Source organism: Bufo gargarizans, chromosome 1 (genome assembly GCF_014858855.1).
Source record: "Bufo gargarizans isolate SCDJY-AF-19 chromosome 1, ASM1485885v1, whole genome shotgun sequence".
NCBI lineage: Eukaryota > Metazoa > Chordata > Amphibia > Anura > Bufonidae > Bufo > Bufo gargarizans.
The window spans coordinates 246228344-246248100 of record NC_058080.1 but is presented as its reverse complement, the minus strand read 5'-3'; positions in this window follow the sequence as shown (position 1 = coordinate 246248100).

Here is a 19757-nt window from a genome sequence, read left to right as displayed (position 1 = left end):
TACATTGATAAACCAGGCACATGCTTCAAAAAGAAATAAGGAGATACTTCAAAACATAGAAGTAATGAAACGAATCTTTGATATTGTTAAACTGCTAGCAAAACAAGGATTACCTTTTCGTGCCCATGGAACTAATGAATCATTATATAATTTGAATAATGCTGAAATTAACCATGGAAACTTTCTAGAAATGGTTTTATTTCTCTCGAATTATGACGTTCCCCTTAAAAATCACATTCGGAAATGCATTTCTGAAAGTGAAAAGAGTAAAAAACAGAGAAGACTCCTGGGAAAACAGACAGCTGGCCGTGGATCACTTGTGACATTTTTGTCATATAACACAGTAAAAAAAGTTATTATGGCAATCGTTCAGACCATGAAGTCATCAATAGTGTCTGAAATTGGTGAAAAGAGATTTAGCATCCAAGTAGATTCTACACAAGATGTTGGAGTAGTTGACCAAGCTACTGTGGTTGTTAGATATGTAAAAGAGGAATCTGTTAAGGAACGTCTCATCTCTGTTTTACCGGTAAAAGATACATCTGGAAGAGGACTCAATTAACTTTTAATGTCAAGTTTTAAAATTCTTGGACTGGATTACAAAAAAATAGCAGGAGAGTCTTTTGATGGAGCAGCAAACATGAAAAGTGCTTATGTGGGGTTGCGTGCTCAGATTGCAAAGGAAGTGCCTAATGCTGTCTACATTTGGTGCTATAGTCACATTTTAAACCTGTGCATATCTGACTGCTGTGATGTTTTAGAGGCAAAAACTTTTTTTGGTCTTCTACATCGCCTAGCAACATTTATTGGGGACTCTCACAAGAGAATGAATGTCTGGAGGGATCAGCTTGATAAGAGATGTGGGCATGAGAAACTTCTCAGGTTGCAAAAAATTGGGGAGACAAGATGATGGGCCAAAGATAAAGCCCTCCACTGGCTATTTGGAGAAAAACACTCACTATTTTTGGACACTTTAGAAGTGTTATTGTTGATTTCACAGTTCAAACAGTCTGATTCAAAGACTACTTCAGAGGCTTCTTCTCTGTCAGAAAACCTATGTTTGTTTAAGACCATTTTAACTGCACATCTATTTTTGGCTATTTTAGATGTTATTGGCCCTGTTTCAAGATACCTTCAAACAAGTGGTCTTGACTATATGGTTGCATGGAGAATGGTGGAAAGTACAGTCGACCAACTAAAAAAAATTGAGTTTTCTTATATAAAAGAGAAAGCAAAGCAGTTTGCAAAAAAAATAAATGACCTAATCATAGAAAGAGAGGGCCTTGATTCCCTGGAAGTTGAGTCAGAGCTACAAGAGAGAAGAATTGGGCGAAAAAAGCGTATGCCTGGCGAATCCTCAATTGATGAACGTCCTATTAGTGAAACCCAACGTTTTTGAGTTGAAGTTTTTAGACCAATTCTGGATCAGATTATTGGAAGCCTGGATGAGCGATTTTCTGAAAACAAACAATTAGTTCAGGACTCCCAATACTTGGATCCTCGTTTCTTTGACAAAATCAGAAAAGATCCAAATGTGTTAGAGGCAGGAGCACTACAAAGAATTTCTCAATTGGCAAACGTGGATGAATCGGGTCTGAAAACTGAGCTACAGAGTTTTGCCAACTTGTTCCCACATCTTAGAGAACATGAGAGCGGGAAGGTAAACATAGTTCCTATTAGCTGTCAGCAAGAAGATGATGATGATGATGATGATTATCTGGATAATAATCCTGTTAATACTGATGCTGATGATGAGGACTGGGGCTCCTGTAAAGTTGATACCATGGAACAAGAAACAAAATGCAAGTCCTGTAACAAATGTTTTCTTTGCTGTCACCGATTTCTTGTAAAATACAATCTTTTTTCAACTGCTTATGAAAATCTCTCTGTAGTTTATGAATACCTGCTAACACTATCATATACTCAAGTGGCATGTGAAAGAGCATTTAGTAAGTTAAAACTTATAAAGACTCGCCTAAGAGCCACCATGGGGCAAGAACTTCTTGATGCACTTATGATAATGTCAGTTGAAAGAGATCTTTTGGAACTTGTTCAATTTCCAGATGTTCTTGAAAAAATTCGGAAGACCTCTCCTTTGATGAGGTCTTTGCTAACGGTTTGAAATTTTTGAGAAAAACATACCTCTCCAAATGTTAGTATGGTGTATGCAATACATCATAATATGTTCTGCACTAAGCAGTTGTAATATGCACTTAACTATTTGAAAAAAAATATGTTCTCATGTTTGTTTGCTAGTGTGAAAAAAAAAAAAAAACAATTCAAGAAATGCATGTCCTTTTAATTTATGTTTTGCTTCTGTATATCGGATTAAAGTTCTCTATTTATTTTAAAGTCTTACAGTGTGACTTGTTTAGAAGTGCACCAAAAAGCAAATTTCAAAACGAAACAAAAATAGTCAAGCCGAAACAGAACATTTTTTTTAAATTTACATTTTTCATCATAAACTTTTAATTTCATTCATTTTTTATTAAATAATTAGATTTTTTTACTTTACTTTTAGGGGCTTCGGGGAAATATTAGGGGTCTAAACAGACGCCTGATATTTCCCTTTTAAAATAGAAAAAGCAATTGAGGACACAAAGTCCTCAATCTCTATTTCTGTATCCCCTGTTACAAATGAACAGGAACCCTCTATATTGAGAGTTTCTGTTCATTCAGGACAGAGTGTGTTTACTATAATTACAACTATGAATGAACACACCTGTATATCACTTTCTTTTTATTCATAATTGGGAACACAGTAAACATGTTAGGTTCTCAATTATTTACAAACACTCAGTGATCACTGATCACTGCGTGTTTGTGCCTCACTCTGCTTCCTGACACAATGTCACAGGAGGCTGAGCAGGCGGTGCGGAGAGGAGAGCTCAACCTCCTGGGACAGCACTGCAAGCTGTCTCTGCCCACACACCACTCTGCCAATCTGAGACAGGAGGCTGAGCATTGTGGAGAGGAGACGTCGGCCACTCACTGCGCTCTCCTCCCGTAGCGCTCGGACGGCTGACACAGTCTCCCCCCCCCCCCCCTGCTCGGACACAGAGCAGCGCCCAGGGGGGAGGAGAGAATACACGGATGCAACACTGTATCAGCCATAAAATGACACTTTCGGCATTATACCAAAAATGCAATTTTCGGCTGATATGTTTCGGCGGCTGATATATCGGAGCATCCCTAGTTTATTTAGTTTTCCTGTGTTGTAATTTACATGGCTGACGAAAGTGGCAAGGGGGGGGGGGGGTCAGTGGGCCTCTGGGTGTTACTTGCCCCCTGGGCCAAAAGTTGCCAGTCAGCCCCTGGTGTGTGGAATCTCTAAGATAGGAGGGAAGTTTGATAACATATTTTTGCAGGAATTTGTCCACATAAGCGGACAGATTGGATGTGAGGGAGTCGATGCCGGATATGATCGGTCTGCCTGGAGGATTTTTGATGGATTTGTGTATCTTGGGTAATAAATAGAAACTGGCTATTGTGGGATGGTTATTGTAAAGGAATGCTTTTTCTTTCTTATTGATGATACCCGAAGAGAAGCCAGAGTCTATTAGTGACTGGAGATTTTTTTAAAAAATAGGTGTTGGGTCACTTGGAATCGTCCTGTAGTAGTTGTTGTCTGACAGGATTCTATTGGATTCTTCTAAATAGTAGCTGTGGTCCATAATAACGACCCCACCCCTTATCAGCATTCTTTATGACTATGTCGCCATTGTTTTTTAGAGCCTTTAAGGCTCTGTTCTCATGGGTTTTGAGATTGAGCGGATGTTTCATGGATTGAGCTTTGGTTAGGGTTTTGAAATCTTCAAGGACTAGATTAAAAAAAGTTTCTAGATGGGGGCCTCTACTACCTAGAGGGTAGAAAGAGGATTTGGGTTTCAGATTAGAAGGTATAGGGGGTGGTTCGTTAGAGGTGACCATGCAAGTGTCCGCAGATTCGGTGGGACTGGTGGTCTCCAATCCAAACCCACTTAGGAATTGCAACCTGTCCAGTTCTATTCTGAACCCCATAACACATTCCCTCTCCAGCACACCTTCAGACACCTTTTTAGCCCTACCTTCCAATCTATCAGGAAGTCCTTTTTTAGGAATCCTTTCCCCAGGACCACCATTAACACCATCGACCACCCCAACCCAGAAAGTTATTTCGAGCATACAGCTGTTAAGTCCTATTTTTACCCCAACCGACCACACCCCCCACCCGAGGCCCCATCTACAGAATCGGAGAATCACCCAATTCTTCGGCCCACTACCAATGACACGAAAAAGACGAATAAAAGAAGAGGATGCAGAGGAGGCAGACATAGACACACCAAAAAACAAAAAAACTAAAAATTTGCAGCCATCACCCAACACACCCAATCTGAATACATAAACACATCCCCCTCCACCAGTCCACCCAGTACCGATGCAACCACCACACCAAAAACTAACGGAATTTTTAATCTCTCGAGATATCCCCTAAAACCAGAAGAACTACTACTATTAAATAAAGGCCTTTCCTTTTGCCCCACCTACTATCCAGATCCCTTAGAGCTATTCGTTGATCTGAATCAGTTTATCAGAAGACTGACCCTCAAGAGACACTTCTCCATCAAAAACCTCACCGACGGAGAACACAATCCCCTAACCCACACTCCAGAGACCACCAGTCCCACCGAATCTGCGGACACTTGCATGGTCACCTCTAATGAACCACCCCCTATACCTTCTAATCTGAAACCCAAATCCTCTTTCTACCCTCTAGGTAGTAGAGGCCCCCATCTAGAAACTTTTTTTAATCTAGTCCTTGAAGATTTCAAAACCCTAATTAAAGCTCAATCCATGAAACATCCGCTCAATCTCAAAACCCATGAGAACAGAGCCTTGATGGCTCTAAAAAACAATGGCGACATAGTCATAAAGAACGCTGATAAGGGGGGGGGGTCGTTATTATGGACCACAGCTACTATTTAGAAGAATCCAATAGAATCCTGTCAGACAACAACTACTACAGGACCATTCCAAGTGACCCAACACCTATTTAAAAAAAAAATCTCCAGTCACTAATAGACTCTGGCTTATCTTCGGGTATCATCAATAAGAAAGAAAAAGCATTCCTTTACAATAACCATCCCACAATAGCCCGTTTCTATTTTTTACCCAAGATACACAAATCCATCAAAAATCCTCCAGGCAGACCGATCATATCCGGCATCGACTCCCTCACATCCAATCTGTCTGCTTATGTGGACAAATTCCTGCAAAAATATGTGATCAAACTTCCCTCCTATCTTAGAGATTCCGCACACCTGATTAGCATTCTAGATACAGTCCAATGGAAAACAAACTACCATTGGGTAACATTAGATGTAAGCTCCCTATACAGCAACATCCAACACGAATTAGGCCTGCAAGCAATTAAACATTTTCTATCCCAAGATCAATATATGCCCTCGTCCAAAAGGAATTTATCCTCAAATCCATCCACTTTATTCTTCACCACAACTTTTTCACCTTCAACGAAAAAAATTTGTACAAACTAAGGGGACAGCAATGGGGACGAAATTTGCGCCCTCTTATGCCAATCTATTTGTAGGCCTTTTTGAGGAAAAGCTAGGCCTCCTCTCCCATGATCAGATTATATTCTACAAAATATATATTGATGACATCATAATGATCTGGGATGGACGAGAGGAGGACCTAGGCAACTTCATCAAAGAACTTAACACCAACAGTTGGGGCCTACAATTCAGCTCTGAACATGACCCCCAGGAAGCCATTTTTTTGGACATCCATATCAAAACCCTAAAAAATAAAATCACAACCCAAACGCACTTCAAAAAAGTCGATGCAAATAGCTACCTCGATTATTCCAGCTGCCACTACTCCAAATGGAAAAATAACATTCCATTTGGTCAAATGAAAAGAATCAGAAGAAACTGCTCAAGCGACCAAAATAATGAAGGAACAACTAGAGATCATCAAAAACTGATTTAAGGAAAAGGGGTACCCTAAAAAACTAATCAATGCCACTGCAAAGAAGGTCTGCACGCTAAGTCAGAAAGCCACTCTTACATCGACCCAACCCAAAATCACAACCGACACGAAATACCAATACAACCTCATAACCCGTTTTAATGCGAAACATAAAAATATCAGGCTGATACTAAATAAACATTGGGACATCCTCCTGAAAGATCCAATCCTAAGAGACTCCCTACCCAGACAACCATCCCTCACATTCAGAAGGGCCAAAACCCTGAAAAATCTAATCGCCCCATCTTGCCCCAAAATAGAAATGAAAAAAGTGATTCTGCCACTTGGGACCACTCGAGACACAAGTCTGATAGGAATACGGAATGCCGACTCAAAAAGTGCCTATGCTGCACCATGATCACCCAGGGAATCAAAGAACTACCTCTTGAGGGACCAAAGGAGGCTGCTAAAGAAATATGGAACATAAAACAAGATTTACACTGCGGTGCAAAAAATGTGGTTTATCTACTAACCTGTCCCTGCAAATTAAAATATGTTGGTAGAATCACACAAACACTAAGAGAAAGAATGAACGAGCATCGCTCTAACATAAGACGAGGCGTTCTAACCCACAGCGTGTCCCGGCATTACTCAGAAAAACATAATAAGGACCCATCAACACTAAAAGTTTCACCTATAGAACATATAGCCACCTCATATCAACAACTCTGCCGGAAGGAAATGCATTGGATCTACCGCTTGAACACCCTAACACCCTTTGGACCTAATGAATCAATTGAATATTCAAATTATTAACTAATACCCCCAATCACCATAACAACACACCTGTCTGTGTGCATACACATATACTTGTGTGTATATATATACATATGTATATGTATATATACTAGAAAAATCATATCATACAAAGAATAATATTCCATAAACAACCATCATAGATCCTTCTATTCCGTGCATAACCAACACATCTTTACAGTCAACCCACGAACAAAATATATAAAATAAAATCTATATACAAAATAATAATAATATGAAAATAATAATATAGTAACACATGAAAGAACATATTTTTTCCACCCAAATACTCTTTCATTTATCCCACATTTACTATATATGTTTTTATACTTTTTGGTAGCAATTCCTATCCACCGTGTCTTTCAATATATTTTAATATCTTTTAATGTATTTCACTATATCATGCCCCTTGAGCGATATTTTTATTTAGCGCGACGTTACTAAACATTTAGGACATACCCCTCCATTCATATATACACACATGTCCTTGTAGCAACAAAAATATACTCGTTTGTCCCAAGATACTGACACACAGATCGCCCTTTATGGTTTCTTGACTTCTGCACGATCTTTATATAATCCATACCACCCTCCTTCCCCTATCCCGCAAAACATACACATATCTTATCTATCATACCGCCATCTTATTCAATATATTTTTTTCCAGCACATCTTCTGTTCACTTCTTCATCTCCTTTAAATGTTCCTTACAAATCAAATAATTTGTTCCCCCCCCCCCCCCCACAGACATTCTCCACTCTGATCTGTATGAGAAAGCTGTGGTGTGTTCCACCCTGGAACGCACACCGGAACTCTCATCACTTCCGGTCTACTCCACACCCAATTCCCTCTCCCCGACCATTATTTAAACCCCTGGATACCCTTCCTAAATATCCATACACTCATCCGCATCATCTGACAACAAGTCCATGTGTTTTGTTTTTTTGCGCCGATCCCTCAGCCCTCTCGGTCCTGATGCGTTCCAAGCTGGAACGCATACCGGAAGTGACTTCGCTTCCTCTCCTGCTCTAATCTACTATAAGCTGAGATATGTTCCGATGCGTTCCATGCTGGAACGCAAATCGGAAACAACTGCAAGCTAAGCCTACCACAATGCGTTCCACCTTGGAATGCAAACCAGGAGTTTTGCCATCACCGCCCGTTTTTTTGGCAGCGTTTTTTGGCGTATTTTCACTGTATGAATACCTGCCATCATGTATGATACACTTATGCTCCTGATGAAGGGTATCCCAGTGACCCCGAAATGCGTTGAGCCTCCTCCTACCCCTACCCTGTGCTAAACAATAAAAAGAAAATAACCAGATGTTCCAAGTCTGACTGCCGTTATTTCCGGACGATCTTACAGGCGATCCAGGCGCAGGAGGATGCAGAGTGGGTGTTATGTGCTTTATCCCACCCTGCCCCTCCTGGGTGAAGTGAGTTTTCACTACTAAAAACCTTCTTTTATTATTATATATTTACACTGCGATTTTAACTAACTATCAAGGTTATTCTGCACGTTTTCACAAACGTTGTGTTTTTAAACAATCTTAAACAAAGTGATTTTATCAACCATTTTTAACCACAAGTACGCCATTACTTTTGAGGCAATTGGCACCCTATACAGATCTTTTTTATGTTTTTTTGTCCTATCCTTGCATCATGTCCACTTCAGGTTTACCCCTGTCTGGACACTAGACCTGTGGCTGCCTACCACCTCTCCATTAATTAAACGTACCCGTATTATACCTGAATCTCAAACCATACACTAACGGTCCTTCTTTTTGGCGCCCTGCCTGGATATCCCAGACTTTTTTCACCAAAAGGAGTCTGTGACTAATCCCCTCTTTTTTTCCCTCATATCCCACTCTTCCCTTTACCCTGCTTTCTAACTGTTACCCGCTAGCTACCTGAGCCACTTTCCTCAGCCTCCTCTCTGTCACCCTCCCCTCTGTCACCCTCCCCCTCATCTACTCGGTGAGAAGCAAACTCTTTTGCAAATTGTCAATGCCTCTCAGTATTGCAACTTGCCCGTTTAGAGACTCGATTTGCGATTTCAAACGGGTAATTTGCTCACATCTTGAACAAAGATATACACCCTTGAAAGGCTTTCCAGGACTGCATACATCATGCAAAATGTGCACTGGTCTGCATTGTCAATTGTGCAACACATACTAAATGGGGATTACAACAGTAAAAAAGTAAAACAGTAAATATGATTTAGAATTAGACCCTGTCTGCTGTAGTTGAAGGACTACCTAGAATTAAGCCAACAACACACAAGGAAATTATATCCAACCTTAGTTTCCAACTCCTTTTCTTAAACTCCTTTTTTTTTTAACTCTATTTAATAAGAAGCCCACTTAGAAGAGCAAGCCTCAGGAAGAGCAAGCTCAGGGAGTTCAGTGGTTCAATTTATAGCACCTGGTTGCCCAGGCCACTCCCCTTAATCAAGCAGAGAAAAAAAAAGGGTTTAAATGGCAGTACTAAAATGCAAAAACTTAACTTTCAAGGATCTCTGCTTCAAACCACACTCAGCCACCTGCAATCACTCCCACAAAATCACACTCAGCACTAGAACTCCTTTTTTTTAAACTCCATTTAATAAGAAGCCCACTTAGCAGAGCAAGCCTCAGGAAGAGGTATGTTTGTAAATTTTTTATTTTTTTTTCTTCTACTACAGTCAGCTCGTTCAGCCAGAGGAAGTCGGGGAGCACGCGGCGGTCAAGGTCATGTGAGTATTTTCACAAAAAGTCTTTTTTAATTCAAAATCTTTTAAACATTATGTTAAAAAAAAAAATTTTTGATCGATAACAACCTCCTCATCCAGATGGTGGAGGACCGACCACCATTGTGGGACCACACAAACCGCCGCCACGCAGACCATCATGCAACCCGGCTCCTCTTGCTCGAGATCTTTGAAGCCATAGTGCAGAATTGGGACGACCTCAGTGAAAGTCAACGGGATGAGTGCAGTAAAGTAAAGTGAAGTATATAGTATTTAATTTGTATACTGCTTACGTCTGCTTTTTAGTCAAAATTGGTTTTCTGTCTGGTTGAAGTTGGTCACAGCTACCGATACTTAACATCAATATTTTTTAATTGTTGTTGTAGCAGGTTCAAACAAATAGTAAACCATTTTTTATGTCCTAAACAAAAAATGAATTTTAAGAATTTATTTTTTGTTTTCTTTTTCTTGTTGACAGGGACGACAATCATGGTGCGGTGGCGTTCAATGAGGGACTGCTACAAGAAGGACTTCAACGGAGGAGGTCAAGCGCCCGAGTGGGTCTCGAGGAACACGCAAGCGGCCTTACCGTTATGTGGCTGCATTAGGCTTCCTTAGAAGAACTCTACAGCTGCGAAGGAAAGATATAATGTTTATACTAATTTTGAATTTTGATCTCCAGTCTATGTGTGTGGCCCAGGCAGACTGCCATTTGACACTCTGTCCGGGGCATCCACATATGGTTCTCTATTTTTACATTAATTTGTTTTTTAATTTGCAGCACATCAAGCAGTACTCGGGCGCCCGAACCTCCTCGTGAAATCCTTCCAGAGGCTGTCGCATCGGAGGCGGTCCCTGAAGAGCCGCCCACCACGGGTCCCTCTCGTCCTACTCTAAGAGCTGGTCGGGACCTCAATGTTCCCCTACCTGTGTCCTCTGGCGAATCAACGATGGCCACAATGGCACCTCTGTTTAAGGCCCTCATGCATCGCCAGAGGACCGGTAGGAGCCGCCAGGCGGACTACGAGGATCTCACAAGGCTCGTTTACGAGTCCTTGATGGGATTCACCAATAGAGTTGCCGCTTTATAGGACACTGTGCAACGTCTGCAGTAGGGGACGGTGCTGACGTCGCAGTTGGGTCCGGTGCATCACTATTGGTTATCGTTGCTCCCCGTGATGGAACGGTTTATGCCCGACCAGCTGTTTGAGGCCCGAAGACAGGTGGACAGTGTCTTGTGGCAAGTACAGCACCGCCCCACATCCTGTCCCCCATCCATGTGCCCTATCCCTCGTTCATGCCCTATCCCCCATCCCAACCTCAACAAACCCCTTCCCAAACTACCTATCCCCCTTCTCAACCTCCTCAGCCCCCATCCCAGCCTCCCCATTCCCAAACCACCAAGCTCTTTACTCAACACTTTTCTCCTTCTCCTCCTCATTACTTTCCTCCCACCAGTTTCAACACTCCCTCTACTCTTGCTCGGTCTACTCCTTCTCTTCCCCCCTCCCTCAAGATTGAACACTCCCTATGTTGTACTTCCCACAACACACACTTATATGTCCACAGGGGCACAAGAACAGGACCGAGGGGGACCAAACCGTGTTCTGCCCTCCACCACCCAACCTTCTACTCCAACTGGGCCTACGTATAGGCATTTGTAGTTTTATGTTTCTTTCAAGTTTATTTATATTTTTATTTAAAAAATATATTTTAAAATAAAATATATTTGGTTTTGAAAATTTTATTTGTTTTTGTTTTTTTGAAAATAGTGTATACAAAAATGTAACATCTCACATCACTTTTGAAGCGACCAATACTTGTGTCGCTCCACCAGCAATGAGGGATAACATATAGCGTATGTAGAACAGGCCTGACCAAATCTCCCAGAGCCAGTGGAGCGACACAAGTGTGGGGAGATTGAACAATAGTGTGTGTATAATAGTGTTGAGCGTGAATATTCGAATATCAAATTTTTTTTGCGAATATCGGCACTTCGCTAATTCGTGAATATTTCGAATATAGTGCTATAAATTCGATATTTCGAACATTCTTTTTTTTGTTTTTTTTTGTTTTAATTGTTATATTTTTTTCTTTCCCACTTTCCTAAAGTTGTTCTTACCTGTCCTTTGGATCCCTGGCTTCCTGGCTGCTCCAGTCAGTGCCCGTTGCCGCTTCTGCCGACTTCCGTGCTCATGGAGCGTCTCCATCACCATGGGAACGTCTCCATATACTAGAATGTACTGTCGAATTTGAGAATTATGTTGAAATCACAATTCGATTATTTCAAGTTATAATAATCGAATTGCGATTTCAACTTAACACTACTATATTCCATATTCGTTAATTCTAGCCTAATATGGAATATAGCAGTGCTAAGCTGAAATCGCAATTCGATTAATTCAAGTTATAATAATCGCAGTGCGATTTCAACTTGGACCTGGTTTACTATGGTTGGCTTGGTAGAATTAGCGAATATGACGAATGTATTCGTCATATTCCACAAAACGAATATGGCGAATGTATTCGTCATATTCCACAAAACGAAGATAACAAAGTATTCTGCATCTTCGTTTTAGCTACCTATTCATCAACTTCGCTAATTCTAGCAATCATATAGGAAAGTTTACTATAGAGACAGCTAAGTTTAATTCGCTATGCGATTATATTACTTTGCTTTTTTTTTATAAATAGAATAATTATAATAATTATCAGGTATTATAATTATTCTATTTATAAAAAAAAAAGCAAAGTAATATAATCGCATAGCGAATTAAACTTAGCTGTCTCTATAGCAAACTTTCCTATATGATTGCTAGAATTAGCGAACTTGACGAATAGGTAGCTAAAACGAAGATGAAGAATACTTCGTTATCTTCGTTTTGTGGAATATAACGAATATATTCGTCATATTCGCTAATTCTACCAAGCCAACCATAGTAAACCAGGTCCAAGTTGAAATCGCAATGCGATTAATATAACTCGAAGTAATCGCATGGCGATTTCAACTTAGCACTGCTATATTCCATATTAGGCTAAAATTAACGAATATGGAATATAGCAGTGTTAAGTTGAAATCGCAATTCGATTATTATAACTTGAAGTAATCGAATTGCGATTTCAACTTAGCGCTGCTATATTCCATATTAGGCTAGAATTAACGAATATGGAATATAGCATTACTAAGTTGAAATTGCCATGGGATTACTTCGAGTTATATTAATCGCATTGCGATTTCAACTTGGACCTGGTTTACTATGGTTGGCTTGGTAGAATTAGCGAATATGACGAATGTATTCGTCATATTCCACAAAAAGAATATGGCGAATGTATTTGTAATAGGTAGCTAAAATGAAGATGAAGAATACTTCGTTATCTTCGTTTTGTGGAATATAACGAATACATTCGCCATATTCGTTTTGTGGAATATGACGAATACATTCGTCATATTCGCTAATTCTACCAAGCCAACCATAGTAAACCAGGTCCAAGTTGAAATCGCAATTCGATTAATTCAAGTTATAATAATCGAATTGCGATTTCAACTTGGACCTGCAATATTCTATATTAGGCTGGAATTAACGAATATGGAATATAGCAGTGCTAAGTTGAAATCGAAAGTCGATTATTATAACTTGAATTAATCGCATTGCTATTTCAATAGGATAGTAGCCTTTAAGTTAAAATCGCAATACGCGATTATTTAAATCGCATATTAATTGCGATAACTAGAATAATGACTAATATTCAATTTTGACGAATATAAAACGAATATTCTATCGAATATTCGCGAATTTCGTCGAAATCGAATATGGCACCTGCCACTCATCACTAGTGTATAACAGGCCTAACCAAATCTCACAGCGCCAGTTGAGCGACACAAGTATGTGTCGCTCCTCAAGCTTGGGGAGATTGAACAGTAGTGTCTATAACAAGCCGGACCTAATCTCCCAGCGCCAGTGGAGCGACGCAAGTATGTATCACTCCTCAAGTGTGGGGACATAAATATACGAAAAAAGATTAAATGTACGGTGATAAACAATATTTAATGAACAAAAAATCCAATATACAACAATACAGGCCATCTCGCTGTCCTCCGGTATCTGTTCCAAATTTAGTGGTTCTTTTTTAAGGAGGTAGTTGTGTAACACAACAGCAGACTTTACCACCTCGTCGACCGTTTCTACTTTCATATGAATGGGTTTAGTGAAAATCCTCCATTTTGCAACCAAAATCCCGATTGTGCATTCCACCATCCTTCGAGCCCTGGTCAAGCGGTAGTTGAATGTGCGTTTTTTTAAATCTAATCCGCGGCTGGAATATGGTTTTAGAAGATTTCCACACATTTGGAAGGCCTCATCACCAACCAATACAAACGGCATTGGTGGGCCATCTGTACCTGCCAGTGGTTGAGGCAGATGAAAATCAAATTGTCTGTTATATAGACTACGGCCCATATAAGAATTTTTAAAAACCATGGAATCATTTGTGCGGCCATAGGCCCCTACGTCGACGCCAACAAAACGATATTGGGCATCTGCGATGGCCATTAGGATGATAGATAAATATTTCTTATAGTTGAAAATCTCTGATCTGGTTTCTTGGGGCTTGATAATTCTAATATGTTTCCCGTTTACCGCACCGATGCAGGTCAGAAACTTTCTGCTATTTCTGTCCAATGCTGGTGAGTTGGATGAGGGATAAATTCATCATGCAGTTGTTCCCACAAAACACAACATATCTCCTTCACATTATGGAGACAGTTGATATACCAAGGTGAAATTGAAAATGGAGTAAGGTGAAACTTTCTCCACTTGCCAGAAACCTAAAAAAATATATATATAGGGTAAATACTAGGAAAATACTTTTCAAAAAAATAATATACATGGTACATCAATCGGACGCAATTCTTTGGGACCTATGGCCATTCATTTGTTCTGTCGAAATTTTCTCCGGCCTAACGATTTTTTTAGAAAATGCAATGATAAAACTGTCTCTCCATGGCGAACAATATTGATCACAGTGATTTAAACATTGTTAATGCCCAATATATGGGTGAAAACGTTACCGTTACTATATAAGATGTTGAAGTCAAAATAATAATGCAGAGCCGCAATTCTGCACTTTGTACAGTGATGCACAAATAAATTAGGAAATTTCTCAAAGATTTATGGTGTCACCTTAAAACCACAAATATCAAACGTAAAAACATTATACTAAAAATAAAGTTAGCAATATATAATAATTATTACAATTCTCTTTACCTTATGGTCAGCTAGGCGTTCTGCTGGGGAAACACAGCGGCGGAAAGTGGATGTGAGGTGACACACGTTGTAAGAGATCATCAAACTTTCTATAGTCATCCGTAAGTAATTTAAAAACTTTTCTGGATAATCCCTCAATTCAGGAAACAGAGTTTCAAAAGCTCCCCTTCTTATTCTTGCAGAGGTTATTGGATGCACCCAATAGCGACACTTACGATGCCGTCTGGCTCTGAGACGTCTTCTTCAGTGTGAAACCAGGATTAGAGCCTGAACTCCAAAACGAATATGGTCCGGCATCATCTTTGCAATCTTCAGAGGGAGCATCTGAGGGGTAAGTAACTTTCGGTTGTCTTTTATAGCCACTGTACTATTTGCATAACTGATTGAATCTCTTTCATCTCAGAAAATTTGAATACCGGATCTGTCTTTCCGTTTGAAAACGGAAGAAAATGGAATAGACGGATCCGGCAAAAACTATCTATGTTATCATATGGTTTGACGGCTCTGGCATGAATTTCCGGCGACAGAATGATGGATCCGTTGCATGAAAAAATGTCCGGTAATGTGCATTTAGCCGGATCGGAACTGCTTGCCGGATCACTCTGCCGCAAGTGTGAAAGTAGCCTTAGGCTGCCCTCGCTCCTAATGTTTTAAAGGGTCAGCTCAGCAGCAGACCCTCACCCCTAATGTTTTAGAGGGTCACCAGCAGGCCCTCGCCCATAATGCTTTAGAGGGTCAGCTCAGCAGCAGGCACTCTCCCCTAATGTTTTAGATGGTCAGCTCAGCAGCAGGCCCTCAGCCCTAAAGTTTTAGATGGTCACCAGCAGGCCCTTGCTCCTAATGGTTTAGAGCAGGGGTGTCAAACTCAAATTCATCGGGGGCCGCATCAGCAGTTTGGTCACCGTCAAAGGGCCGGTTGTATCGGACTTATGGGGGATCTGTGGGTGACACTTATGGGGGATCTGTGGGTGACACTTATGGGGGATCTGTGGTGACACTTATGGGGGATCTGTGGTGACACTTATGGGGGATCTGTGGTGACACTTATGGGGGATCTGTGGTGACACTTATGGAGGATCTGTGGTGACACTTATGGGGGATCTGTGGTGACACTTATGGGGGATCTGTGGTGACACTTATGGGGGATCTGTGGTGACACTTATGGGGGATCTGTGGTGACACTTATTGGGCTCTCTGGATGGCACTGTTATGAGGATCTGTGTATGACAGTTATGGGGGGGATCTGTGGATGACACATATATAGCATCTTATGCTATGTGTCATCCACAGATCCCCTCCATATGTGTCCCTGTAGTGTAATGAATGATCCTCAATACATGGCTGGAAGCCGGCATCTGCTTTTATAATGACAGCGGGGCCCGTGCAGTGACTGTATTCCACTACACGGGCCCCGCTCACTGTATAATCGCATCTCTAATAGTAAATTGTTGTGCATATAATCACATAATGAGCGCTGTTTATTACTTACAACTACAAGCGCTCGCCGCTCGGTAGGCAGAGAGGAGGGAGGAGGCAGGCCGGGAGGACAGGCGCTGGCAGCGTGAGTCATACGTCATGCGCCCACGCTGCCTGCTTCATTCATAAAGTGGCCGGCGCAGGCGCGTGACGTATGACTCACACTGCCAGCGCCCATCCTCCCAGCCTGCCTCCTCCCTCCTCTCGGCGAGCGCTTGTAGTTTTAAGTAGTAGGTAATACACAGCGCTCCTTATGCGATTTATTATCACTTCCTGCAGGGGCCGCCTGCAGGAAGTGATAATAAAAGGTGAAGGCTGGCGGCCGGCGGCGGGCCACAAGACGAGGTCTGGCGGGTCCGATTCGGCCCGCGGGCCTTGTGTTCGACACCCGTGGTTTAGAGGGTCACCAGCAGGCCATCAATCATAATTTTTCAAGAGTGTGTATGATACCCTTCTCTAAGTGTAATAAAGGGTGCCGGTTCCTTGTAATTTTTGGCAGCCCTTTCACTTAGTGTATAGGCTTTATGAGTGTAGGAGTCCCACTACCTGAACAATTGTACCACAATGTGAATGAGGCCCTCTTTTATGTGATATACAGGTTGTATCGGAGTGCCTCTTCCTTGTAATTTTTGGCAGCACTTGCACTATATATACAAGTAAATATACAGGAAAGAATGTTTCCTAACAATTTTTCCTCTAAAATCGATTTTATCTTCTGTTTTGTGCGTATTATTGTCAGTCTGTAAAAGTGGCGTACTACTCGGACAACATTGTTCCCAGCAGCGACCTGGGAGTCCAAGATGCATCCAGACATCCTCCCCATGCTGTTCCCGAACCATTTCGGTGTTTTTTCCATCAATTTCTGGCCTTTTCCTGTGAACCAGACACCCTCCCCTTTTCAGAGCAAGGGGTGCCTGGTTTAATGCTTGGGTTCTCCCATTGACTTCCACTCTGTAGAGAACCTGAGCATCCCAAAGTGTTCTACTCGAGCACCCGAGCACTTTGGTGCTCGATCAACACTAGTGTTGAAGGCAAAAACATCATTCAAGAAAGGAGCAAACATCTATGGATTACCAACTGATATGGCGGCCGCCTACATCACCATGTCAAGCTATTAAATTGGCACCGTAGTAAAAGGTAAAGAAGGCGGCACTCACCCATGCAGTTCAGTAAAAGTAATCCTTTATTTCACCCGGGGTACACTCAAAATATTAGCAGAGGTGACGGGGGCGGATGGCATTAAGTCCACACATAGCGGCTAAGGCTGATTCGCGCAGGATCACGCTATTGAATTGAGTCCTCACTTTTGAGCCCTGTATATGAGCAATGCTTGTGTTGGGCTTTATTGTCTATTTGATTTATTTATGACATATGGATTTGGTATAGCTGATATTGCGGCGCCCTCTATGTTCTCTCTTGGATCTCTGATTGTCACCAATTGACGTCTATGTATTATTTATGTTTTTATTAATTATTGAATAAAGTGTATTTGATAAGTTGTGTGGAGGTATTTTCTTACTATGGGTGGGCATACCTCCACAATACTGGGTTGTTGTGTACCCCAGTTTTGTTATTTAGGTGCCAACAGTCCTCAAAACCCGTATTCCAACCGGGTTCATTCCACATTTTGTGGAACTGAACAGCTGACCCCTAATAGAACAGTCCTATTCTTGTCCATAATACAAACAAGAATAGGACATGTTCTATAATTTTGCGGATTGCACGAAATGGATGTACGGATGCGGAGCTCACATGGAGTGCTATCTGCATATTTTGTGGCCCCATTGAAGTGAATGGGTCCACATCCAACCTGCAAAAATTGAGCCCATATTCGGTTACTCCATTCAGGCTACTTTCACATGGGTATGGTCAGTATTTGACTTTTCAAAATCAGGCAGTGTTCCGCCTCCAGAATGCACATGGCTTCACACTATCCAGATTGTCATCAGTATTGCTTCAGTAGTTCATCCAGATGTACATGTTGTGGGGATTCGCTCTGGTAGACAGGACAAGCAGACGCAGTATAGAGGCAAAGACCAGTTTGTAACTAAAAAAAAACGTCAGTGTTTTATTCACACTTATGGCAACAAAACAGTATGACAGTCCATTTGCAGTTTTGGTGTTCCTTCACACCTAGACAATTCATACAGCAACACAGTCACCTGTTATCCTGGGTGTTATTACACACCCGATCGGCATTGCTCAGGACAGAGCAGACCTCCCAAGCTCAGGCCTTCAGCCTAGCACATTGCTAAGATCCCAATCCAGCGATTGCCAGAGATCCTCTGTCAGAGAGAGAGGTAATCACACCCAGATGACACTGCCGGCTGGGTTTTTTATAGGCCAGTCAAGACCCAGCCTGGAACGTGGGGAGTAGTCACCCACCCAGCACTCTGACTACTCCCAGTAAAAGCCATCCCAGATCAGCTATACTAAATAGCTAGGTGTCAAACAGCAACTGCTGCTGACACATGAAAACTGGCTCTTACTCCACCGAGACCAGGAACCTTGGTGACACATACCTTCCATCAATGATGGACCCTTGTGCCTTCCTATATACCTCCCCCCTTTGTTCAACCCTGAGAGGGTGAACACTTGCCAGTGTACCTGGGACAGAGCATCCACATTTTCCTGCAAGCGGCCTGCCCTGTGTTCCACTGAGAACTTGAAGTTCTGTAATGACAAGAACCATCTGGTGACCCGAGCATTCCTCTCTTTGGCCTGGCTCATCCACCTTAGAGGGGAGTGGTCGGTCACCAGACGGAACTTTCTCCCCAACAGATAATAGCGGAGAGACTCGAGTGCCCATTTGATGGCCAGGCACTCTCTCTCCACTATACTGTACCTAGTCTCGGCTGGGGTGAGTTTGCGGCTCAGGAAAACAACGGGATTGAGAGAGTACAGCTCCGAGGCCTACTTCAGAGGCATCAGTCTGTACCACAAACTCCCTCTTGAAATTGGGCGTCACCAAAACCGGTGACCTGCACAGGACCGACTTCAAAGTGGAAAAAGCCTCTTCCGCCTGGTCATTCCAGCGGACCATCACGGACTTGCGTTCCTTCAAGAGCCCTGTTAACGGAGCCGCTAAAGTGGCAAAATGGGGAACGAACCTCATATAATAGCCCACAATTCCCAGGAACGACTTTACTTGCCTAGTGGTGACTAGTGTCGGGCGCGAATATTCGAATTACGAATATTAATCGCAAATACTGGCACTTCGAGAATTTGCAAATATTTAGAATATAGTGATATGTATTTGTAATTTAGAATATTCTAGATTTTTTTTTCCATCAGTAACCTCCATTCTTGCTTGTAGGGAAATGAGAAGGCTGCAATGTCTTTGTCTGAGCTTAGCAACATCCCTAGCAACCAATAGGAAAGTTGCCTACCCCTTACTATATAGGAACCTCTCCAGCAGCCATTTTCTACAGTTTTTTAAAGTTCTGAGAGAGACAGCAGTGTCATTGCTGTGCTCTGTGCTTTCCACACTACATTAGATTGATAGT